This window comes from Drosophila pseudoobscura, chromosome X (assembly GCF_009870125.1).
Source record: "Drosophila pseudoobscura strain MV-25-SWS-2005 chromosome X, UCI_Dpse_MV25, whole genome shotgun sequence".
NCBI classification, from domain to species: Eukaryota; Metazoa; Arthropoda; class Insecta; order Diptera; family Drosophilidae; genus Drosophila; species Drosophila pseudoobscura.
In genome coordinates, this window is record NC_046683.1 from 32,457,516 (window position 1) to 32,484,283 (window position 26,768).

A 26,768-nucleotide genomic window follows, 5' to 3' on the forward strand; every position below is an offset into this window, starting at 1 on the left:
CCCTAGCTTGGAGTATGGGAAGAAACAGTTATTGATTCTTGAGTGGGGTCCTGTTACTTGTGTGGATGGGGTGGATGAATTGTACATAAACATAATGTGTATGGGATGTGGGGAATTATGGATATGTCACTCCCCCAACGTTTGTTATTAGCCTGTCCCTAGGCGATTACCCTCGGGTATAGTGACGGGGTGTCAAGTGCGGTGGCTGAGGTTGGTTCCTCTTCTGCTTCTATTATAGGGTTTATACATTTAACCGTGACTCTTTTAGAAGTTTTCGTAAATTTAACAGCTACATAACTTAGTAGTACTAATATAATTATGACAAATGAAATTAGTAGACTTATTTGTAATAGGTTACTATATGTGGTGTATTGCATAATTATTTCATTAGTTTGGACATACGACAGTGGTTTTATTTTAGTTATGTTGTTGTTGACATAAACATTCTGGGCAAAATCTAACATTGTGTTTGATATTGTAAATTCATTTAATTGGATTGAACAGTTGTAGATTTTTATAATGGTATTTCCTTCCGCTATGATTTCTTGGTTTACACAATTCTGATTTAGCGTTGTTTTTGGAAGATTCCACGTGATTAGTATATTGGGTTCAATAAAGTTTATTTGAAAGTTTTGAAATGTTTTGGAATATGGACATTTAGTGGGAGTTTGCATTAAAATTCCTTTTATACAATTGTCATTGGTTTTCAATCTAGTTTCTTTAACAAATACTTCTTCATTTTTTATGTAGTACTTGTCGTATGTCATATCTGTTAACATGTTATTTAATTCGTCTGGATACGGAACGATTTTATAGATTGGTACTTTTGTAATGTCTTTGGGAATGTTGGAAATTATTAGAATTTCGTTGGTATCGGATTTTAGCCATGTGGAGGTTTTTATATTTAGTATTTTCTCAGAATTTATTTGTTCCAGGTAGTCTTGTTTTAATAATTTTGGATTAAATATACCGAGCCTAGTTAATTGCATACCTAGTTCTATATCTTCGATATATTCTGTGAAATGTTGTAGATTGAATATCAAAATTTCTATTTGCTGATTCCATTAACTTCCTCGGTTTCTCTGGAATTATTATATTTGCTTCTATTAGATTTCTTCTTTTTCTTGAATTTTGATTTATAATGAGTTATTTTCCTACCCCTATTCTTTTCTTCATAATGTTTTTCGTCTACCTGTCTAATTTCACCCGTCCTTTTGAAAGGATTTGTTACCTTAGACTTAACTAGAGGTGATAGTTTATAGCGGGTATCTACTTCATACTCTATGCGGTTTTTATTTAATTGAGTGATTTTATTCACTTTATTTAGTTGTGTGTCATAATCAGGTGAGCCTGCATAAATGAATATATCAGCTGGTGTCCTATTTGTTGTATTATGTTTGGTTTTATGATTATAAGTATAAAGAATTAATTCAAACTTCGTGAATCTATCTTCTGTGTTATCCTCGCTAGATATTATTCTTAATTTTTCATTTACTGTTTTATGAAATCTTTCTACGTCAGATATTCCATTTTTGCTGGAAGTGATCTCTATTTTGACGTTTTCCGCATTCAGCCATGCTTGCAATGCTGTGCACATAAAAGCTGAATCTTTATCGGCTTTGATTTCAATTGGTTTGCCCATCTCGTTAAAAACTTTCATGATGGCTCTTTTTGCTTCTAACCAGTCACGACTTTTTACTTCTACAAGAGTGGCAAACTTCGAGTATACGTCAATACATGATAGGAACTGTTGGTTACCAACCATATAGAAATCCATGACGTATTTCTCTCTGATGTTCAGTATTTCCGGTGTAGTTTCGAATGCCAACTTCGTATTTCTATGCTCTGTTTTGGCAATATTACAAGTAGGACATTCGTTTATGATGTTTTGGATTAGTTTTTGATAATCCGGGTAATAGTATTTTCCCCTAAACCAATTGACGGTTTTCTCTATCCCTGGATGGAGTAAGCCTTTATGATTCTTTAATATGGTTTCTTTAAATTCAGCATAATTCTGAATATCTAGGAGTTTCGTGCTTGATTTAATAGCTTTGGTTATATTGTTAGAATTAATGATTTCTAAATAGGCTTTTTGGAATGGAGGAAAATCTGTTTCGTTATGGAAATATAATGCGCTCTTTTTGGTGCATAGATATTCCTTTATTATATCCTTCGCTAAGGTGTTAGTCATTTCCTTATACGTGATCTTGATGATTAGCTTGTGAAAATAACGAATTGTTTCTACCTTATCTTCATTGCCTTTTATTAGCTCAATTTGCCGATTGTAATAGTTAATTGGTCTTTCCGTGATAGCAATGTGATTTAGATTGTCTTCCTGTGCGCTATGTACAGTTGCACCAACGCTATTGGAAGCTTCTCCCAGGAGATTTTCATTAATCCTTACCCTTGATAAGGCATCAGCTACATGATTTTCTTTGCCTGGTAGATATTTCATTTTAAAATCAAACTCATTCAGTTTTATTTTCCACCTTTGTAATTTCATATTTGGCTCCTTGAGGTTGTTCAACCAAATCAAGGGTTTATGATCGCTTTGTATCTCGAATGTTCTACCGAACAGGTATGAACGGAAATACTTGGTTGCCCATACGATCGCTAATAATTCCTTTTCGATGGCTGAATAGTTTATTTCATGTTCATTTAGGGTTCTGCTAGCGTAGCAGATCGGTTTGTGTTCTTGTGACAAAACCGCTCCCAATGCTATGTTACTAGCGTCGGTTGTTACCGTGAACATTTTGTCAAAGTCTGGGAACGCAAGGATAGGGTCTGAGGTGATGAGTACTTTTAGTCTCTCAAATGCCTCGACGTACTTTTCTTCCTTGGGGTCTATGACAGCTCCTTTCTTTAGTTTGAGTGTCATGGGTTTTGCTATGTTTGCAAAATTAGGAATGAATTTCCTGTAGAACCCGCACAGACCTAAGAATGACTTTATTTGTTTAGTCGTTTCTGGTATTGGAAATTTGACAATGGCAGAGATTTTGCCTGGATTTGGTACTATTCCTTCAGTAGTGACTACATGACCTAGGAATTCAGTTTCCTTTTTCATGAATTCACATTTATCCATTTGTAGCTTCAAGTTGGCGTCTCTCAACTTTCCAAATACTCTCCTTAGTGACAACAAGTGTTCTTCCAATGAAGTGGAAAATATAATGATGTCATCTAAGTATACAAAGCAATCTTTGAAGATTAACTCTTCTAGCAGATTGTTCATACATCTTTGGAAGGTAGCTGGGGCAGTGGTTAGCCCAAAGGGCATACGAGTGAACTCGTAATGTCCATGCTTAGTGGAGAACGCAGTTTTGGGGATTGAGCTAGGTTCCATGGGTATTTGATGGAAACCTTTTGCTAAATCGATTGTCGTAAAATACTGACATTTACCTAGTTTGTCTAGGATTTCATCCATTCTTGGAGTTGGGAATTTGTCCTTAACTGTTATTTCATTTAGACTTCTATAGTCTACTACCATTCGATATTTTTGCTTTCCTGAAGCATCTATCTTCTTCGGAATCATAGATATGGGCGAGCAGTAAGGAGAATTCGACTTTCGAATTATTCCCTGCCTGATCATATCTTTGATTTGCTGGTTTACCTCCTGATCATGTATCTGGGCATATTTGTATGGTCGTCTGTAGACCGGGTCTTCATGTTGAGTTTTGATCTCGTGCTTGATTGTACTTGTGAAAGTCAAATTGTCACCTTCTCTGTACTGCACATCCTTAAACTCATATAAGACCTTCTTTAACTCTTCCCTCTCTTCGTCGTTTAAGTGTTCCAATCTTAATTGATTACATTCCCTTAATTCACTGTCTAGAGCGGAAGCGAAGTATTGATCTCCCTCTGGAGATGGGTCAAGGCACTTAGGTGCGATCTTCTCTTCTTTTGTAGAGGGATCAGTGCACTTCTGTGCGGTCTTGCCGGCTTCAATAGCTTCTCCACTCTGAATGATTGGGTACGACCTAGCTCCTAGTGTTACAGTGTCATTTCTGTAATCGATGACGGCTTTACTTGCCATCAAGTATTCTCTTCCTAATAAAATATCATAATTTTCGGAAAAGTTATGTATGTAGAACTTTTGTTCGGACGGACATGTTTTGTTCGCATTCCTCATTATACTCTTAGTTAAACGGACAGGTCCATTGATGGTATGGACCGTAAGGTTATCGTCTTTTATCTCGGAATCTGTGTAATTTTCTTTCATGATGTTGATCGATGATCCCGAGTCAGCGATACACCTTAATATTCTTTTATTAATGGTAATGTTTATATAGGGTCCTCCTCGGTTTCTTCCGAGGCGGCTTGATGAAAATTTACGTCCATCTTCGTTTGGCCACTCTGGCTCTCCCTCCCTCTTTTAGTAGGTTGGTTGGGTCCACTCCCACTAGCTTGGTTTTGAAATATTTGCTGATTGAATGGATTCTGAGCCCTACCTTGATTCAAGGAATTTTTGAACTCATTGTATAATCCAGGATTTTGGGAATTTTGATTTTGATTTGTTCGATTCGTCTGACCTGTTCCAGATGAACTCTGAGTTTGATTGTGATAGTTAGTAGTATTATAATTTGGATAATAGTTTCCAACATTCTTTCGATTTGATTGAGACGATTTCGATTGATCTTTATTTGTACCTGCATCTGTTGTACTAGATTCGTACAATCCTTCTTCTTGTGCTGCCTTCTTAAGATTAGACAATGTGGTAATATCTTTTCTTGCTAAGGTCATGAACATTCTGTCAGGAAGTTTTCGAGTAATGACATCTTTAATTGTGTTGTTCAAAGCGTTTTTATAAATGACATTATTTTCTGGTATGTTTTCTAAGTTTAGCTTATTGTTTATTAATAATGCTTTTATCTCTAATTCTTCTATAAACTTACGAAGACTGCCGTTGAATCTGGTGGTGTATAGTTGTCGTAAGAGTTCTTCATATGGTGTGTGATTTTTGAACTCGTTGATCAGCGCCGTCTTCAGTTCGAGCCACGTGTTGGGTTGTGTCATTTGCGATATGCGTTGTGCCTCTCCTGACAGTTGGATCTCGGTCGCTCCAAAAAGGATCCTTTGTTGGCGAAGATCTTCAGTTGGATATAATCCGCATACATATTCGATTCGTTTGATAAATGAGCTTAGCTGTCCAGATGAACCGTCATAGGCAGGTATTTGTCGGATCGACAGCAGTGCCTGGTTCAAGTGGATTTCGCTCAATGATAGTGGTGGTAACGCCATGTTGTTGGTGTTGATTGGGTTTTGTTTTGTTGTAGTTTTTAACTTTATTTTGGTTCACTTGTAAGTTTTTTTTGATTTTGTATTAAGTGTTTCACTGTCCTTGGTGATTCACTATCTCCGCTTACTTCAGTTCACTTAAATTAGTTTTGCAAATCGTATGTGCTTGCAGCACATAGGTTCTTTGGCGGATTTCACAATTTTATTAACAATTCCGGGATTACGTGATCACAGTAATTATAAATTACACAAGCTGACCATTACCGAAATATAGGTGTTAATTTTAAACGAAATCCTACCGACTGCGCCAGTTAAATATCAGCAACTCGATTTTAAGTTTTTAAGAAAATACTTTTATTTTACAAACTTAAATATCTTTATGTCACAAGATTTAAATGAATTCCCCGACTTGACTTTGGGTCTGCTTGTCTCAAACGGAACTGATCTCTCTGCTGCTGGCTAGTTTCCATGAGCCCTTCTCTTGGAACTCCCGACTCTGGCTTCGGGCGTTGCTTTCCTCGGCTGCATCTTCGTGTCGGTGGCGTACGTGCCTGGATCGATATTTGGGGATGCGTCGGCTTTGATGAAAGGCATCCACTGCTGGCGATCGGTGTTGCATTACATGACGGAGCTAGGAATGTGATACTCCTTGGTTTTATGTCTAGCTTTGATTGGTCCTCATGAGTGGCGTGATTCTAAAGAATCGATTTCTCGAGAGTGGCGTGATTCTAATGTTGCTGAAACAATGTGGTCCATTGTTTATATTATGGGGGGCCCTAGCTTGGAGTATGGGAAGAAACAGTTATTGATTCTTGAGTGGGGTCCTGTTACTTGTGTGGATGGGGTGGATGAATTGTACATAAACATAATGTGTATGGGATGTGGGGAATTATGGATATGTCACTATATATATATCCAGTGAATTTGAAAACGTTGTGCAATCAAACACGTGCCAATTAAATTGAAGTTCTGGTGGATTGTATTATTCGGTTTGGTTTAAAGAAGACAAGAGGTATTTGAATCGTACAATAGTGAAACAGTTTTAACAGTCTCGTATCCTAGGACTGGAAATCTTACTACGTTCGACATCGGGAAAGAGAAAAAAGTACCAATTGACCCCTCCAATAACGAAGTCGTCAAAGTCCATCGATTTCTTAGTAGTTCTGGGAAAGACCTCGGATTTCCCAGGGACCAGCATCTACATAAACCAACGATAACTACAACCAAATAAACTAGCAAAAGCCGTCCGAAGATATACTAGAGTGAAATTTGAAGTTATGTGGATGCATACTTAAACTGATGTACTTCTTGGAGTAAGACGACAAGAATGGTTTTCTTGCGAATTCGGAGAAACTAATATGCCGCACTCGTCACCCTTCTCGCTTACGAGTTAAGCGCGCGGCTAAAGCTTTCGCACGTAGTTTCTTCGTTGTGTGTGTAGTGATTTCCAAACTGGGGAAATAAAAACATTATTCTGCTGCGATCCACACTGCCGTTTAACAGTCGTCGTATCAAAATGTACCCAAAGTATCAATTTTGAGTCTCTTTATGAGATTTTCCATTTTCTTTGTTTTATTAAAGATTAAATTCCGTACTAGCTATTCATCTTAGTTCTGTATTGTATAGACGTTAAGAGAAAAACAAACAATGTATATAATGACCCATAATTAAAATCTGCGCAAGTGAAAGCCACATAGTTTTAAGATCAGCCGTTAAGTTGCAAATCGTCGTCGAACTGGTATGGAAATGATATAATCGGTGTTTCATCCGAATTAGAAGTGAAGACATGTATATTCATAATTTTTCTCCTTTCCTCAGAATATGTTCCCACGTCGCCCCTTGAGCTCAACGGACACGCCGGATATTTCGTATAAAGTATGAGTGAGTTACGAGCTTCCTTAAACGGAGATCTCGAGTATTTTCGAAGTATATATATACGTCTTGTAAAACTTCTATTGCGGTATGTTGAACAACCATATACATACGTGCGATAATAAAAGCCGATCGGCTAGTAATTTTTCTTTCACGTTTGCCTTCTTTTTATATTATTATCCTATTTTTTTTTATTCTTTCCAATTTAATTTCTTTTACGCCATATTCTCTACACCTAAGTCCTATATACATATACATATACATTTATAACTAGATATAAATTGTTATTATTTCCTCTTTCTTTATCTGATTAAGTTGTATTAAGTTTATGCATATCCAGAAAATCATGAAGTCCAAACCCGTAAATTTTGAATTATTAAATAATAATTAGTAGATAATAATGGAACATTAAACCTTTTGTGTTTGTCCTGAGTAGAGCCTGAGGCAGTCCGATGATCAAATGGAGATACGCTTGATTAGGGTTATGCTGTCGATTAAACGGCATACTAAAGGTAGGGAGGGTAGAGAAGGGGTCAAAGTCATCTGAGTTCCCCGAGAGCGGCGGAATATAGCCTGACTATTTGTCGGTAGTCGGTTAGCCAGTTAGTTAAAATTCCCATTCTTTTCTTTTTTTTTTTGATTTCTTTTATAGAGTTCCTTTTGAACATTAAATCAAGTGTACCTAAAACATCTTTGCGAATGTGTTCGTATGGCAAATAGGAGAGTAGGAAAGATCCCACGACATTCCGGCGAGCTAGTTAGAGCATAGCTAGAGGTACACGTTCCGAAATCTTGCTATACTATTGGTGTCTGACCGTCAAAAAAAGTAGGTACAACCTCCATCCGTACATACAATCTCACACCTCTAAGAATAAGAATTTCTTGCATATTACATAGTGCTATATTGATGCTAGTGCCCAAGATGTCCGATCCTGCCACATTTCCTGGAGCGTGGGTGCTATACAGGTGCGGTGGTTGAATATACGTGCAAGTGCTGGATAGGGAAGGGTTCTATGTAAGTGCAGGTGCCATATATTTGCGGAGGTTGCACGTTTTTGGGGTAATAGTGCCATATTGATGCTAGTGCCCAAGATGTCCGATCCTGCCACATTTCCTGGAGCGTGGGTGCTATACAGGTGCGGTGGTTGAATATACGTGCAAGTGCTGGATAGGGAAGGGTTCTATGTAAGTGCAGGTACCATATATTTGCGGAGGTTGCACGTTTTTGGGGTAATAGTGCCATATTGATGCTAGTGCCCAAGATGTCCGATCCTGCCACATTTCCTGGAGCGTGGGTGCTATACAGGTGCGGTGGTTGAATATACGTTCAAGTGCTGGATAGGGGAGGGTTCTATATAAGTGCAGGTGCCATATAGTTGCGTGGTTCAACTTTTTTTGGGGCTATATTGCCATATTGCTGCATATGCCCAAAATATGCAATCCCGATACAATTCCTGGAGCGTGGGTGCAATATAGGTGCGGTGGCTCAATATATATGCATGTGCTAGATAGGGAAGTCTCCTATATAAGTGCCGGTGCCACATACATAGTTGCGGAGTTCAACTTTTTTTGGGGCTATATTGCCATATTGCTGCTTATGCCCAAAATATGCGATCCTGCCACAAATCCTGGAGCGTGGGTTCCTTATAGTTGCGGTGTTTCAATATACGTGCAAGTGCTGGATAGGGAAGGGATCTATATAAGTGCAGGTGCCATATAGTTGCGGGGTTCAACTTTTTTTGGGGCTATATTGCCATATTGCTGCATATGCCCAAAATATGCGATCCTGATACATTTCCTGGAGCGTGGGTTCCATATAGTTGCGGTGGTTCAATATACATGCAAGTGCTGGATAGGGAAGGGTTCTATATAAGTGCAGGTGCCATATAGTTGCGGGGTTCAACTTTTTTTGGGGCTATATTGCCATATTGCTGCTTATGCCCAAAATATGGGATCCTGCCACAATTCCTGGAGAGTGGGTTCCATATAGTTGCGGTGGTTCAATATACATGCAAGTGCTGGATAGGGAAGGGTTCTATATAAGTGCAGGTGCCATATATTTGCGGAGGTTTGCACGTTTTTGGGGCAATAGTGCCATATTGATGCTAGTGCCCAAGATGTCCGATCCTGCCACAAATTTCTGGAGCGTGGGTACTATACAGGTGCGGTTGCAATATATGTGCAAGTGCTGGATAGGGAAGGGTTCTATATAAGTGCAGGTGCCATATAATTGCGGAGGCTCCACGTTTTTGGGGCTATAGTGCCATATTGATGCTAGTGCCCAAGATGTGTGATCCTGCCACATTTCCTGTAGCGTGGGTGCTATACAGGTGGGGTGGTTCACTATACGTGCAAGTGCTGGATAGGGAAGGGTTCTATATAAGTGCAGGTGCCATATAGTTGCGGGGTTCAACTTTTTTTTGGGCTATAGTGCCATATTGTTGCTAGTGCCCAAGATGTCCGATCCTGCCAAAATTCCTGGAGCGTGGGTGCTATACAGGTGCGGTGGTTCAATATACGTGCAAGTGCTGGATAGGGAAGGGTTCTATATAAGTGCAGGTGTCATATAGTTGCGGGGTTCAACTTTTTTTGGGGCTATAGTGCCATATTGTTGCTAGTGCCCAAGATGTCCGATCCTGCCAAAATTCCTGGAGCGTGGGTGCTATACAGGTGCGGTGGTTCAATATACGTGCAAGTGCTGGATAGGGAAGGGTTCTGTATAAGTGCAGGTGCCATATAGTTGCGGGGTTCAACTTTTTTTGGGTCTATATTGCCATATTGGTGCATATGCCCAAAATATGCGATCCTGATAAATTTCCTGGAGCGTGGGTTCCATATAGTTGCGGTGGTTCAATATACATGCAAGTGCTGGATAGGGAAGGGTTCTATATAAGTACAGGTGCCATATATTTGCGGAGGTTTGCACGTTTTTGGGGCAATAGTGCCATATTGATACTAGTGCCCAAGATGTCCGATCCTGCCACATTTCCTGGAGCGTGGGTGCTATACAGGTACGGTGGTTCAATATACGTGCAAGTGCTGGATAGGGAAGGGTTCTATATAAGTGCAGGTGCCATATAATTGCGGAGGCTCCACGTTTTTGGGGCTATAGTGCCATATTGATGCTAGTGCCCAAGATGTGCGATCCTGCCACATTTCCTGGAGCGTGGGTGCTATACAGGTGCAGTGGTTCAATATACGTGCAAGTGCTGGATAGGGAAGGGTTCTATGTAAGTGCAGGTGCCATATAGTTGCGGGGTTCAACTTTTTTTGGGGCTATATTGCCATATTGGTGCTTATGCCCAAAATATGCGATCCTGCCACAATTCCTGGAGCATGGGTTCCATATAGTTGCGGTGGTTCAATATACGTGCAAGTACTGGATAGGGAAGGGTGTGCAGGTACCATATATTTGCGGAGGTTGCACGTTTTTTCGGTAAAAGTGCCATATTGATGCTAGTGCCCAAGATGTCCGATCCTGCCACATTTCCTGGAGCGTGGGTGCTATACAGGTGCGGTGGTTGAATATACGTTCAAGTGCTGGATAGGGGAGGGTTCTATATAAGTGCAAGTGCCGTATAGTTGCGTGGTTCAACTTTTTTTGGGGCTATATTGCCATATTGGTGCTTATGCCCAAAATATGCGATCCTGCCACAATTCCGAGAGCGTGGGTTCTATATAGTTGCGGTGGTTCAATATACGTGCAAGTGCTGGATAGGGAAGGGATCTATATAAGTGCAGGTGCCATATAGTTGCGGGGTTCAACTTTTTTTGAGGCTATATTGCCATATTGCTGCTTATGCCCAAAATATGCGATCCTGCCACAATTCCTAGAGAGTGGGTTCCATATAGTATCGGTGGTTCAATATACATGCAAGTGCTGGATAGGGAAGTGTTCTATATAAGTGCAGGTGCCATATATTTGCGAAGGTTTGCACGTTTTTGGGGCAATAGTGCCATATTGACGCAAGTGCCAAGATGTCCGATCCTGCCACATTTCCTGGAGCGTGGGTGCTATACAGGTGCGGTGGTTCAATATACGTGCAAGTGCTGGATAGGGAAGGGTTCTATATAAGTGCAGGTGCCATATAGTTGCGGGGTTCAACTTTTTTTGGGTCTATATTGCCATATTGGTGCATATGCCCAAAATATGCGATCCTGATACATTTCCTGGAGCGTGGGTGCAATATAGGTGCGGTGGTTCAATATACGTGCAAGTGCTGGATAGGGAAGGGATCTATATAAGTGCAGGTGCCATATAGTTGCGGGGTTCAACTTTTTCTGGGTCTATATTGCCATATTGGCGCTTATGCCCAAAATATGGGATCCTGCCACAATTCCTGGAGAGTGGGTTCCATTTAGTTGCGGTGGTTCAATATACGTGCAAGTACTGGATAGGGAAGGGTTCTATATAAGTGCAGGTGCCATATAGTTGCGGGGTTCAACTTTTTTTGGGGCAGTAGTGCCATATTGGTGATAGTGCCGAAAATATTCGATCCTGCCACAATTCCTGGAGCGTGGGTTCCATATAGTTGCGGTGGTTCAATATAAGTGCAAGTACTGGATAGGGAAGGGTTCTAAATAAGTGCAGGTGCCATATAGTTGCGGGGTTCAACTTTTTTTGGGGCTATAGTGCCATATTGTTGCTAGTGCCCAAGATGTCCGATCCTGCCAAATTTCCTGGAGCGTGGGTGCAATATAGGAGCGGTGGTTCAATATACGTGCAAGTGCTGGATAGGGAAGGGATCTATATAAGTGCAGGTGCCATATAGTTGCGGGGTTCAACTTTTTTTGAGGCTATATTGCTATATTGCTGCTTATGCCCAAAATATGGGATCCTGCCACAATTCCTGGAGAGTGGGTTCCATATAGTTGCGGTGGTTTAATATACGTGCAAGTACTGGATAGGGAAGTGTTCTAAATAAGTGCAGGTGCCATATAGTTGCGGGGTTCAACTTTTTTTGGGGCTATAGTGCCATATTGTTGCTAGTGCCCAAGATGTCCGATCTTGCCACATTTCCTGGATCGTGGGTGCTATACAGGTGCGGTGGTTCCATATACGTGCAAGTGCTGGATAGGGAAGGGTTCTATGTAAGTGCAGGTGTCATATAGTTGCGGGGTTCAACTTTTTTTGGGGCTATAGTGCCATATTGTTGCTTGTGCCCAAGATGTCCGATCCTGCCAAAATTCCTGGAGCGTGGGTGCTATACAGGTGCGGGGGTTCAATATACGTGCAAGTGCTGGAAAGGGAAGGGTTCTGTATAAGTGCAGGTGCCATATAGTTGCGGGGTTCAACTTTTTTTGGGTCTATATTGCCATATTGGTGCATATGCCCAAAATATGCGATCCTGATACATTTCCTGGAGCGTGGGTGCAATATAGGAGCGGTGGTTCAATATTCGTGCAAGTGCTGGATAGGGAAGGGATCTATATAAGTGCAGGTGCCATATAGTTGCGGGGTTCAACTTTTTTTGAGGCTATATTGCTATATTGCTGCTTATGCCCAAAATATGGGATCCTGCCACAATTCCTGGAGAGTGGGTTCCATATAGTTACGGTGGTTCAATATACGTGCAAGTACTGGATAGGGAAGTGTTCTAAATAAGTGCAGGTGCCATATAGTTGCGGGGTTCAACTTTTTTTGGGGCTATAGTGCCATATTGTTGCTAGTGCCCAAGATGTCCGATCTTGCCACATTTCCTGGATCGTGGGTGCTATACAGGTGCGGTGGTTCAATATACGTGCAAGTGCTGGATAGGGAAGGGTTCTATGTAAGTGCAGGTGTCATATAGTTGCGGGGTTCAACTTTTTTTGGGGCTATAGTGCCATATTGTTGCTTGTGCCCAAGATGTCCGATCCTGCCAAAATTCCTGGAGCGTGGGTGCTATACAGGTGCGGTGGTTCAATATACGTGCAAGTGCTGGAAAGGGAAGGGTTCTGTATAAGTGCAGGTGCCATATAGTTGCGGGGTTCAACTTTTTTTGGGTCTATATTGCCATATTGGTGCATATGCCCAAAATATGCGATACTGATACATTTCCTGGAGCGTGGGTGCAATATAGGAGCGGTGGTTCAATATACGTGCAAGTGCTGGATAGGGAAGGGATCTATAAAGTGCAGGTGCCATATAGTTGCGGGGTTCAACTTTTTTTGAGGCTATATTGCTATATTGCTGCTTATGCCCAAAATATGGGATCCTGCCACAATTCCTGGAGAGTGGGTTCCATATAGTTGCGGTGGTTCAATATACGTGCAAGTACTGGATAGGGAAGTGTTCTAAATAAGTGCAGGTGCCATATAGTTGCGGGGTTCAACTTTTTTTGGGGCTATAGTGCCATATTGTTGCTAGTGCCCAAGATGTCCGATCTTGCCACATTTCCTCGATCGTGGGTGCTATACAGGTGCGGTGGTTCAATATACGTGCAAGTGCTGGATAGGGAAGGGTTCTATATAAGTGCAGGTGTCATATAGTTGCGGGGTTCAACTTTTTTTGAGGCTATATTGCTATATTGCTGCTTATGCCCAAAATATGGGATCCTGCCACAATTCCTGGAGAGTGGGTTCCATATAGTTGCGGTGGTTCAATATACGTGCAAGTACTGGATAGGGAAGTGTTCCAAATAAGTGCAGGTGCCATATAGTTGCGGGGTTCAACTTTTTTTGGGGCTATAGTGCCATATTGTTGCTAGTGCCCAAGATGTCCGATCTTGCCACATTTCCTGGATCGTGGGTGCTATACAGGTGCGGTGGTTCAATATACGTGCAAGTGCTGGATAGGGAAGGGTTCTATGTAAGTGCAGGTGTCATATAGTTGCGGGGTTCAACTTTTTTTGGGGCTATAGTGCCATATTGTTGCTTGTGCCCAAGATGTCCGATCTTGCCAAAATTCCTGGAGCGTGGGTGCTATACAGGTGCGGTGGTTCAATATACGTGCAAGTGCTGGAAAGGGAAGGGTTCTGTATATGTGCAGGTGCCATATAGTTGCGGGGTTCAACTTTTTTTGGGTCTATATTGCCATATTGGTGCATATGCCCAAAATATGCGATCCTGATACATTTCCTGGAGCGTGGGTGCAATATAGGAGCGGTGGTTCAATATACGTGCAAGTGCTGGATAGGGAAGGGATCTATATAAGTGCAGGTGCCATATAGTTGCGGGGTTCAACTTTTTTTGAGGCTATATTGCTATATTGCTGCTTATGCCCAAAATATGGGATCCTGCCACAATTCCTGGAGAGTGGGTTCCATATAGTTGCGGTGGTTCAATATACGTGCAAGTACTGGATAGGGAAGTGTTCTAAATAAGTGCAGGTGCCATATAGTTGCGGGGTTCAACTTTTTTGCGGCTATAGTGCCATATTGTTGCTAGTGCCCAAGATGTCCGATCTTGCCACATTTCCTGGATCGTGGGTGCTATACAGGTGCGGTGGTTCAATATACGTGCAAGTGCTGGATAGGGAAGGGTTCTATATAAGTGCAGGTGTCATATAGTTGCGGGGTTCAACTTTTTTTGGGGCTATAGTGCCATATTGTTGCTAGTGCCCAAGATGTCCGATCCTGCCAAAATTCCTGGAGCGTGGGTGCTATACAGGTGCGGTGGTTCAATATACGTGCAAGTGCTGGAAAGGGAAGGGTTCTGTATAAGTGCAGGTGCCATATAGTTGCGGGGTTCAACTTTTTTTGGGTCTATATTGCCATATTGGTGCATATGCCCAAAATATGCGATCCTGATACATTTCCTGGAGCGTGGGTGCAATATAGGAGCGGTGGTTCAATATACGTGCAAGTGCTGGATAGGGAAGGGATCTATATAAGTGCAGGTGCCATATAGTTGCGGGGTTCAACTTTTTTTGAGGCTATATTGCTATATTGCTGCTTATGCCCAAAATATGGGATCCTGCCACAATTCCTGGAGAGTGGGTTCCATATAGTTGCGGTGGTTCAATATACGTGCAAGTACTGGATAGGGAAGTGTTCTAAATAAGTGCAGGTGCCATATAGTTGCGGGGTTCAACTTTTTTTGGGGCTATAGTGCCATATTGTTGCTAGTGCCCAAGATGTCCGATCTTGCCACATTTCCTGGATCGTGGGTGCTATACAGGTGCGGTGGTTCAATATACGTGCAAGTGCTGGATAGGGAAGGGTTCTGTATAAGTGCAGGTGCCATATAGTTGCGGGGTTCAACTTTTTTTGGGGCTATATTACCATATTGGTGCATATGCCAAAAAAAAAGGCGATCCTGATAAATTTCCTGGAGCGTGGGTGCAATATAGGTGCGGTGGTTCAATATACATGCAAGTGCTGGATAGGGAAGGGTTCTATATAAGTTCACGTGCCATATAGTTGCGGAGGTTCCACTTTTTTGGGGCTATATTGCCATATTGGTGCTAGTGCCCAAAATATGCGATCCTGCCACATTTCTTAGAGCGTGGGTGCTATATAGGTGCGGTGGTTCAGTATACATGCCAGTGCTGGATAGTGAAGGGTTATATATAAGTGCAGGTGCCATATAGTTGCGGAGGTTCCACTTTTTTGGGGCTAGAGTGCCATATTGGTGCTAGTGCCCAAGAAGTGCGATCCTGCCACATTTCCTGGAGCGTGGGTGCTATATAGGTGCGGTGGTTCAGTATACATGCCAGTGCTGGATAGGGAATGGTTCTATATAAGTGCAGGGGCCCTAATAGTTGCGGAGGTTCCACTTTTTTGGGGCTAGAGTGCCATATTGGTGCCAGTGCCCAAGATGTGCGATCCTGCCACATTTCCTGGAGCGTGGGTGCTATATAGGTGCGGTGGTTCAGTATACATGCAAGTGCTGTATAGGGACAGGTTCTATATAAGTGCAGGTGCCATATAGTTGCGGAGGTTCCACTTTTTTGGGGCAATATTGCCATATTGGTGCTTACGCTCAAAAAATGCGATCCCGCCACATTTCTTAGAGCGTGGGTGCTATATAGGTGCGGTGGTTCAGTATACATGCCAGTGCTGGATAGTGAAGGGTTATATATAAGTGCAGGTGCCATATAGTTGCGGAGGTTCCACTTTTTTGGGGCTATATTGCCATATTGGTGCTAGTGCCCAAAATATGCGATCCTGCCACATTTCTTAGAGCGTGGGTGCTATATAGGTGCGGTGGTTCAGTATACATGCCAGTGCTGGATAGGGAATGGTTCTATATAAGTGCAGGGGCCCTAATAGTTGCGGAGGTTCCACTTTTTTGGGGCTAGAGTGCCATATTGGTGCCAGTGCCCAAGATGTGCGATCCTGCCACATTTCCTGGAGCGTGGGTGCTATATAGGTGCGGTGGTTCAGTATACATGCCAGTGCTAGATAGGGAAGGGTTCTATATAAGTGCAGGTGCCATATAGTTGCGGAGGTTCCACTTTTTTGGGGCTATATTGCCATATTGGTGCTTATGCCCAAAATATGCGATCCTGCCACATTTCCTAGAGCGTGGGTTCCATATCGTTGCGGTGATTCAATATACATGCAAGTACTCTATAGGGAAGGTTTCTATATAGGTGCAGGTGCCATATAATTGCGGGGGTTCCACTTTTTTAGGGCTATATTGCCATATTGGTGCTTATGCCCAAAATATGCGATCATGCCACATTTCCTAGAGCGTGGGTTCTATATAGGTGCGGTGGTTCAGTATACATGCCAGTGCTGGATAGTGAAGGGTTATATATAAGTGCAGGTGCCATATAGTTGCGAAGGTTCCACTTTTTTGGTGCTATATTGCCATATTGGTGCTAGTGCCCAAAATATGCGTGGGTGCTATATAGGTGCGGTGGTTCAGTATACATGCCAGTGCTGGATAGTGAAGGGTTATATATAAGAGCAGGTGCCATATAGTTGCGGAGGTTCCACTTTTTTGGGGCTAGAGTGCCATATTGTTGCTAGTGCCCAAAATATGCGATCCTGCCACATTTCCTGGAGCGTGGGTGCTATATAGGTGCGGTGGTTCAGTATACATGACAGTGCTGGATAGTGAAGGGTTATATATAAGTGCAGGTGCCATATAGTTGCGGAGGTTCCACTTTTTTGCGGCTAGAATGCCATATTGTTGCTAGTGCCCAAGAAGTGCGATCCTACCATATTTCTTAGAGCGTGGGTGCTATATAGGTGCGGTGGTTCAGTATACATGCCAGTGCTGGATAGTGAAGGGTTATCTATAAGTGCAGGTGCCATATAGTTGCGGAGGTTCCACTTTTTTGGGGCTAGATTGCCATATTGTTGCTAGTGCCCAAAATATGCGATCCTGCCACATTTCCTAGAGCGTGGGTGCTATATAGGTGCGGTGGTTCAGTATACATGCCAGTGCTGGATAGTGAAGGGTTATCTATAAGTGCAGGTGCCATATAGTTGCGGAGGTTCCACTTTTTTGGGGCTAGATTGCCATATTGTTGCTAGTGCCCAAAATATGCGATCATGCCACATTTCCTAGAGCGTGGGTTCTATATAGGTGCGGTGGTTCAGTATACATGCCAGTGCTGGATAGTGAAGGGTTATATATAAGTGCAGGTGCCATATAGTTGCGAAGGTTCCACTTTTTTGGTGCTATATTGCCATATTGGTGCTAGTGCCCAAAATATGCGTGGGTGCTATATAGGTGCGGTGGTTCAGTATACATGCCAGTGCTGGATAGTGAAGGGTTATATATAAGAGCAGGTGCCATATAGTTGCGGAGGTTCCACTTTTTTGGGGCTAGAGTGCCATATTGTTGCTAGTGCCCAAAATATGCGATCCTGCCACATTTCCTGGAGCGTGGGTGCTATATAGGTGCGGTGGTTCAGTATACATGCCAGTGCTGGATAGTGAAGGGTTATCTATAAGTGCAGGTGCCATATAGTTGCGGAGGTTCCACTTTTTTGGGGCTAGATTGCCATATTGTTGCTAGTGCCCAAAATATGCGATCCTGCCACATTTCCTAGAGCGTGGGTGCTATATAGGTGCGGTGGTTCAGCATACATGCCAGTGCTGGATAGGGAAGGGTTTTATATAAGTGCAGGTGTCATATAGTTGCGGAGTTCCACTTTTTTGAGGCTAGAGTTGTAGCGTGCAGGTGTGGGATAGCTGTCGTTTACCCATACTAGTATGAAGAGATTTCGTATGCACCTCTAGCTATGCTCTGACTAAGCTCGCCGGATTGTCGGGGTTCGTTCTACTCTCTCCTATCACATACTGACACACACTCGCATAATGTTTTAGGTGCACATTTAAAAATAAAAAAAAATAATAAAAAAAAAGAAGAAACAAACATAAAACTAACAACAGAATCCAGGTTTAACCGGAGCCAGGAATTGGTTATGGGACTAACAAGTTGGTTGTGGAAAGTGTGGACATAATTATCAATTACTCTACTCAAATGATGAGAAACTTCGGTGTTAGTGAGTATCTCCATCTTCTCTACCCTCCCGACCTATGCTATACAGGTAACCTGACCGTATAGACCCTTGAATAACGTTAAACAGTTATCATCCCACCACTTCGATCATGCCTTTCTGAGGGCGGAGTCCTAGATTTATAACATATTAGGGTTGTACTTCAAAATCAATATCATTATATATATATTTCAATAAATCCCTAATCATATAATTAAATTCTTGGGGGGGGTATTCTTAACTTATAATTAAATCCATTTTTGTTGTGTCTCGATAGCTTAATATATTAGTAAGGAATTGCGAAGAAAAATTAAGAAAAATAAAGATTTAAAAATGACCATCATATATGGGTAACAGATTCTAAAGGGGTGAGAGGTACCAATACATTATGGTTACGGATTTATAAAGGTGATATCAATAGAAAATTACATGTAACACGCAGGTTACTTCCCAGCTCAGGGCATATATGTACTTGTTCTTATTTACAAACTCACAGCGCTTTTGGTAGGCTAGTACTGCTTATTCCATCCGTGATCGTTGAGCTCAATGATGACGTTGGTGCATAATTCTAAGGAAAAGAAAAGATATTTAACACGAGTATATATGCACATGAGCGTACTAGAGTGTACTGCTTTGTAATCTCAAGGAAAATTAATGTTGCTCTCATACCCATTAGTTTCCAAAAACCATTATGTTGGCTCTGTTACATAACTAACTATAAAACTGTATACATCGTGTGACGAAAGAGAATGGTTTTAGCCTGGCACATGAAATCTAGAGGAAAAAGGGGCGTGTGTTACATCCACGAGTAACTATGGTCCTCTATTGCCGTGTGTAGCGTGCAGGTGTGGGATAGCTGTCGTTTACCCATACTAGTATGAAGAGATTTCGTGTGAACCTCTAGCTATGCTCTGACTAAGCTCGCCGGATTGTCGGGGTTCGTTCTACTCTCTCCTATCACATACTGACACACACTCGCATAATGTTTTAGGTGCACATTTAAAAATAAAAAAAAATAATAAAAAAAAAGAAGAAACAAACATAAAACTAACAACAGAATCCAGGTTTAACCGGAGCCAGGAATTGGTTATGGGACTAACAAGTTGGTTGTGGAAAGTGGGGACATACTTATCAATTACTCTACTCAAATGATGAGAAACTCCGGTGTTAGTGAGTATCTCTATCTTCTCTACCCTCCCGACCTATGCTATACAGGTAACCTGACCGTATAGACCCTTGAATAACGTTAAACAGTTATCATCCCACCACTTCGATCATGCCTTTCTGAGGGCGGAGTCCTGAATTTAGAACATATTAGGGTTGTACTTCAAAATCAATATCATTATATATATATTTCAATAAATCCCTAATCATATAATTAAATTCTTGGGCGGGGTTTTCTTGGGGGTGTCTCGATAGCTTAATATATTAGTAAGGAATTGCGAAGAAATATTAAGAAAAATAAAGATTTAAAAATGACCATCATATATGGGTAACAGATTCTAAAGGGGTGAGAGGTACCAATACATTATGGTTACGGATTTATAAAGGTGATATCAATAGAAAATTACATGTAACACGCAGGTTACTTCCCAGCTCAGGGCATATATGTACTTGTTCTTATTTACAAACTCACAGCGCTTTTGGTAGGCTAGTACCGCTTATTCCATCCGTGATCGTTGAGCTCAATGATGACATTGGTGCATAATTCTAAGGAAAAGAAAAGATATTTAACACGAGTATATATGCACATGAGCGTACTAGAGTGTACTGCTTTGTAATCTCAAGGAAAATTAATGTTGCTCTCATACCCATTAGTTTCCAAAAACCATTATGTTGGCTGTGTTACATAACTAACTATAAAACTGTATACATCGTGTGACGAAAGAGAATGGTTTTAGCCTGGCACATGAAATCTAGAGGAAAAAGGGGTTTGTGTTACATCCACGAGTAACTATGGTCCTCTATTGCCGTGATCGAGAGACATGTCAGCCAGGCTGAGTAGGACTGCGCCTCCGGAAGAATCCAACAATAATGTAATCAATTCGAGTTCATTATTGGGTGTCGCTGGCGCAGCTAAATCAGTTGACGATGGGGTAAATTAACTCCTTAGCTGGGCTTCAGGTTTCCGATCCGATTCGACGTCGGTCTGCGGACTACACTTTCATTGGAGGCTCGATAAACGGGTGGCGTCAATGACGCCAAAAATAAGGGTCCGGAGGCGCCTATTGGTTTTCGCCGTGCATCCACACGGTTGTTGAGGCTTTCGACGGACAACGTCAAGCTGCAGGTTTCGCTGCTCGGTGCCTCCCGCGGGTTTACTACTTGTCTTATCAATCCACCGGCAACACACCTCTCATAGACCACACCGTATATGCACTCCTATGCGACTGATGATCGCACGAGCGGTACCGTGGCTACGGGCCGCCGTCCTATAACACAAATTCTTATATATATATTTTACCACGAACACTTTCCAAATTAATCACGGACATACCAGCTATGTTTTCTTTTCTTTACACTGCTTTCCTGGTTAATTACTCCTGATTCTGGGTCTTAATTGAAACTCGGTTCACGAGGTATGGCGTAGGTGCCAGAACTGTTCGTTGGCTAAATATATATATATATATATATTTATTTATTCCCGAGTATAGCACAAACACGTCCGCTTTAATCAATCGATTCTTTGTCAATACTCCAGCCCAACTTCTGCAAGTTCAGCCAAGCGGTACCGAACCAAAAGCTCGAAGATCGGATGATATTTGGGGAATTTTAACTGCATAATCGGATGATCTTAGGAATTTTAACTGCATAATCGGATGATCTTGGGAACTTTAACTGCATAATCGGATGATCTTTCGCCCATTTGAGCGAAATTTTGGTCAAGCTTTTAATCTATGCTCTCCCTACGCTACGCTACTCTCTTGGGTCAAGGTAAACGTGACGTCTTTCGCTTAAATGCGTGCGCTGCGCGCCGACTCTCTTTAGAAAGCTTTTCGGAAAGCTTGCAGCTTACGATCCACTTTCGGAGTTACTATGGCTCTGCACTTTTAAGCATTACCAAAAGAAAACTATGCTTATCCGTGATGTTCTATACTCGTTCCCTAAATTCGGCCACTACACCACAGTTGAAGACGTAATTGTTCTTACAATGAGACTTAAACTGAAGAAGGCCATTTAAGAAGAAGGTTTAAGCTGAATATCTTTCAAGTGATAGACTCCAAAGTTTTTCTTATCTTCGCTAGCTAATTGGTAATACATTGTCCCCACTCGGCGAATAACCTTGGCTGATATAAACACAGGCGCCAGCTTAGCGCTGAACTTTTTTAAAGCGTTGCTCTGACAAAAATTCCGGGCATACACGACGTCTCCGACTTTAAGTTGACGGACCCGGCTACGTAAGTTGTATGTCCTCGCATTCTGCTCGTGTGATTCAGCTACCTTTTGTTGGGCGGCTTGTCGACATACTTGTACTACATCTGGATATTCGACTCTGGTGTCATCCGATAGGAGATTTAGTCGTCTAAGTAGTTCACAATCCTTTCCGTAAGGAATCATATTCTGCCCAAAAGCAAGAAAATATGGCGAATACCCTGTGCTTCTATGGATATTGGCTCGTAACGCTGCACTAATTTCAGGTAACTTTTTGTCCCAATTAGTATGATCTTTGCCGACGTACGCTCTTATAGCCGCTAACACGGATCGGTTTAACCGTTCACTGGCATTGGCTTGCGGTGAGTATATTGCAGTGCAGCGGTGGGTTACCCCGAATCTGGTAAGAAATGACTTGAAATTCCCAGAGACAAACTGCGAACCATTATCGGTAAGTATAGTCTCAGGGACCCCGAAAGTACTAAATAACATATTTTCTAGGAAGTCACACACCTTACTTGAGGTAAACTTCTTGAGCGGACATAAGAAGTGAAATTTGGTGTTGTGATCTACAATTATTAAGATACCAATATTCCCTTGCTTGGAACGCGGATACGGGCCCAACAAATCTAGATAAAGCTTTTGAAAAGGTCTTTCTGAAATCATTGGCTTACCCATTGGTGGTCTTAGCACGACATTAGCACTTTTGGTCTGGCGACAAACGTCGCATTGTGATACATAGGCTCGTATTTGTGTAACCATTTTTGGCCAAAACAAGTACCTTTTCACTTTTTCAACGGTTTTCCCAATACCACTGTGGGAAGCGTCTGGGGGGTCATGAGCCCTGGAAATTATATCGCTGGTAAGGCCTGATGGGATCCAAAGCTTCCAAGTTTGTTTATCTGCTATCGCGTCCCCTGAAGATGGTTCGGTTCTTTTATACACCAAATTATCGTCAATTTTCAAATCGGGTAACTTAAGTTGATTAAGCCTTATGTGTTCTATTAGATCCATGTATTCGTTCGATTTAAACTCTGTAGAAGTAAGGTCGACTATGGGTCCGTTGCCGTTCAGCTCTCTTACCTCGGGTTCATCTTGGCGTGACAACGCGTCAGCCACTACGTTTTCGGACCCTTTACGATGTGATATTTGAAAATTAAATCCCTGTAATTTTATAGCCCAGCGGGCCAAGCGACCTGACAAATCTTTTTGCCTCATAAGCCATTGTAGGGACGCATGGTCCGTTATAACTTGGAAATCCTGTCCTTCTACGTAAGCTCTAAACTTCTTTATTCCTTTAATCACTGCCAAGCACTCGAGTTCAGTGACCGAATAGTTTCGTTGCGCCTTGGAAAGTTTCTCGGACATAAACGCTATAGGTAACTCTATCTCTTCCTCGTTTAATTGAGCTAGTACGCAGCCCAAACCAAAGGTGCTTGCGTCACATACGAACAAAAAGGGTTTCTTAAAATCAGGGGTGGCTAGGGTTGGAGCAGATGTTAAGCAGGATTTGAGTTTATTGAAAGCTTCTTCAGCTGATGCGTTCCACTTAAGTGGTTGATGCTTTTTTAGTAGTTCCGTTAAGGGGTAGCTGACGGTGGCATAGTTATCGACAAAGCGTCTGTACCATCCAGCAAGTCCTAGAAATCTCCTTATCTGTTTCACCGTTTTTGGGATCGGGAACTCCATTATGGATTTTATTTTCCCCGGATCTGTCTTTAACTGACCATAACCTATTATGAACCCCAGATATTTAATCTCCCGTATACAAAAGTTTGACTTGGCTATATTAATCGTGAGATTTGCCTTACGCAAATGCATCGCTACCTCTTGTAACAGCACCAAGTGTGAATCAAAGTCATCTGAGAGCACCAGTAAATCGTCCAAATAGACAAAAACCCGATTCCTGAGGTGTGCAGGTATCACCTGATCCATAAGTCGGCACAACGTCTGAGCGGCATTAGTTAAGCCAAACGGCATTACCTTATACTAGTAAAGCGGCCTATTGGGAATGGTAAAAGCTGTATAGTGCCGAGACTTTTCTTCCAAAGGAATCTGCCAGTATGCGTGTTTCATGTCAAGTCCCGTTATGTATTTGGCTGGTGGTAATCTACTAAGAATGCCATCAATATGTGGTAAAGGGTAGGCATCTTTGCGAGTGTTCTTATTAATTTCTCGAGAATCTAAACATAATCGATTTTTCGTACCTTTCTTAACTAAAACGCAATTGCTACTCCAGAAGCTATTCGATTCCTCGATCACGTCTAATGCCAGCATTTTCTCCACTTCGTCAAACATTAACTTTTCCTTCGCGGGTGAAATCGGCCAATGGCGTTGTTTGACTGGTCTATCGGGTACCATTTCAATCGTGTGTTGGATAGCTTTCGTACGTTCTAATCCTTCCCTTTCAAACGAAGGAAACGAATGGATCACGGATTCTAGTCTAACCTTTTGGTCTTTGCTTAGATCGTGTACTGGCGGTGATTCCGAAGCCCTGGTTTCATTTCCTACGTCTAATTCTTGTACCACAGATCTATCCGTTAAAAGTCTTGCTACAAGACCGAATTCTATCCAGAAATCAATCCCTAAATACACATTTTGTTTCAAGGCGGGTATTATGAAAAATTCTTTCTCCTTAGTATGATCGCGAAAAGTTATGGGAACTGTAATTTTCGCTACTACTTTACAAGATTCATTATTGGCCGTTCGAATATTTCCGGAGCATTTCTTTGCCTTGGCGTGTTGCGCGAACGACTTAGCGGCTTCACTTCCAAGACAGCTTATCGTCGCCCCCGAATCTAGCAAGGCCATGAAGTTTTGTTCTTCTAAGCTTAGTTCTATAAATAATCTGTTATCGGAGCTCAAAAGGACCGACGAGACAAGTCTTTTTCGCACCTTCTTTACCTTGGTCCAGAATTGCCTTAATCGTATGGTCGAACGTTTTGGTTTGTTGGTTAATTCTAGCTTATCTGAGCGGGAACATTCACCATCTATATCTATCTCCTCCGTCTGGGTTTGTGCCTCTACAAGGGACCTATTAGATCGAATTTTTGGACAATCCGGGTTGGAGGTGTTTTCTTGGAAAGTTTTCTCTTTCATTCTGTCATCATTGCCGGATGCGTCAGAATGGTGTTGGTTTGCGCATCCCGCTTGCGGTTTTCCGATGGGTTACATTTTTCGCACTTTGGCTTAAAAGTATTTTTCGCCCCGCAGCCATAACAGAAGACTCGGCGTTCTGCTACGCAATCTTCAAACCGATGACCTGTTTTATCGCAATTCCAGCAAACAAACCGCTTGCGGCGTATCTCGGAGATACTCTCTTCTTCGAGTTCTTCTTCCTTACTCTGAATTTCTGATACGTGGGGTCTAGTTACCCTGTTTCTCTGTAGAAAGTTGTAGAAGTATTCATGCTTTTTAACTTCCTCCCTTAACTCACTTCTATTCTGTATTTTTAAATGCAAAAGCTCATACCGCAGAGCACTTTTCGCATTCCGCTTAAGAATATCGATCAGCTTGATTTCGCTTATCTCGTGTGAAAGTCGTGCCACTAACTTCTCAATGGCTGACTGAAAATCTTCGAAGGATTCGTTGTCCTTCTGTTGACGTTTCCGTATCATTTCCCAAAGGTCAAAATCATCTTTCTGATCGTCGAATCTTTGCCTAAACGCTGTACAGAACGATGGCCAGGAGTATTGGTGGTTTCTTCGATGAAAATCCCAGAACCAATCGCTGGCTTTACCTGTGAAAAGCAGATGCAGATTGTCGCAAAGTAACTGGTCATCATTCTCCAGAGTCTGTCCTGTAAGAGCACGAACGCGATATAGAAATTCTTCTACGTGCATTGCGTCTCGAGAACCATCAAATTTAAGACGCCAGCTTAGTAGGATATTTGCCGCTTTTGCAGGTGCTACATTTCCGGCTGTTTGACTACTCCTAGGAGTTATTCCTTGGGAATCGCCTCTAACCATGTAACTATCATTGTCTACCTCTCGTCTAAAATTACTGTGTGACTCTGAGGGACCTCCGTTACCCGTAGCAGCCGCTGCGGCTAAATTCATATTGGAAAACTGGGCCTGTATAGTTTGTTCGATGGAAGTTTTTATGAACGAACTAAGGTTTTCCATCATAGATTTCTCCTGGTTTTGCATGACCGAATGGATGTAATTCGTAAGGTTTTCAGGTTGAGCGTTACTAAGTGACCTATTTCCGTTGCTACTAACCGACTGCCGACTCTCGGATAAATATTGATCTAAACTAGCTTGATACCTTGTTTGCATTCCTCGTTTAGGGGTTGCTCCTTGCCCTCGACCTCTGCTGTTTGTTCTCCCTTTTCTACGTAATAAGGTTGGATCTAGTTGTACCGTCCCATTGTCTTCGTTTCCCCGAACATTAGGTGGTATGGAGCCAGAGCTTAGGTGTAATTCTGCTGCTAGAGTATTATTTTCGTAACGCAGTCTACCAGGTTCGCATTCCGCCTTGCACACTGGACACGACTTTTCGCTTTTCAAATGTTCGCATACGCACGTATTATGAAATCGGTGGTGACAAGGCGTGGTAGCTATTAACTGATCTTGCCGCAAATTTCCCTGGCAAATAATGCAAAACGAGTCTGGATTGATCAATGCCGAAGCTAAATTTTCATTACTTCGGTGTACCGCCATGATTTGTATGAATTTCTTAATAAAAAAAATAATAATGAAACTAATATTCAAATATGAGTTAACGAATATGCAACTTTTTTTTTTTTTTTTATTTCTGCCGGTAATTACTTAATATGTTCGCCCTCTCCAGGCATGATCTAGGTGGTCTACCACTAACTGTACGTTTCGATTTGAATAGTTGAGTAATTAAGTTGTGTATGTTGGCCAGTTCTATTACCAGTTTTGAAGGTATAAGTCCGGATAATGGACAG

At 41.9% G+C, this 26,768-nt stretch overlaps 1 long non-coding RNA gene across 1 annotated transcript; it reads left to right on the top strand.

Annotated features, from left to right (window-relative positions):
* Positions 1-6,412: 6,412 nt before the first annotated feature.
* On the top strand, positions 6,413-7,517 carry LOC117184932 (uncharacterized). Its single transcript, XR_004470403.1, has 2 exons — positions 6,413-6,970; positions 7,051-7,517. It is a non-coding gene; the product is annotated as an uncharacterized lncRNA (long non-coding RNA).
* The last annotated feature ends 19,251 nt before the right edge of the window (positions 7,518-26,768 follow it).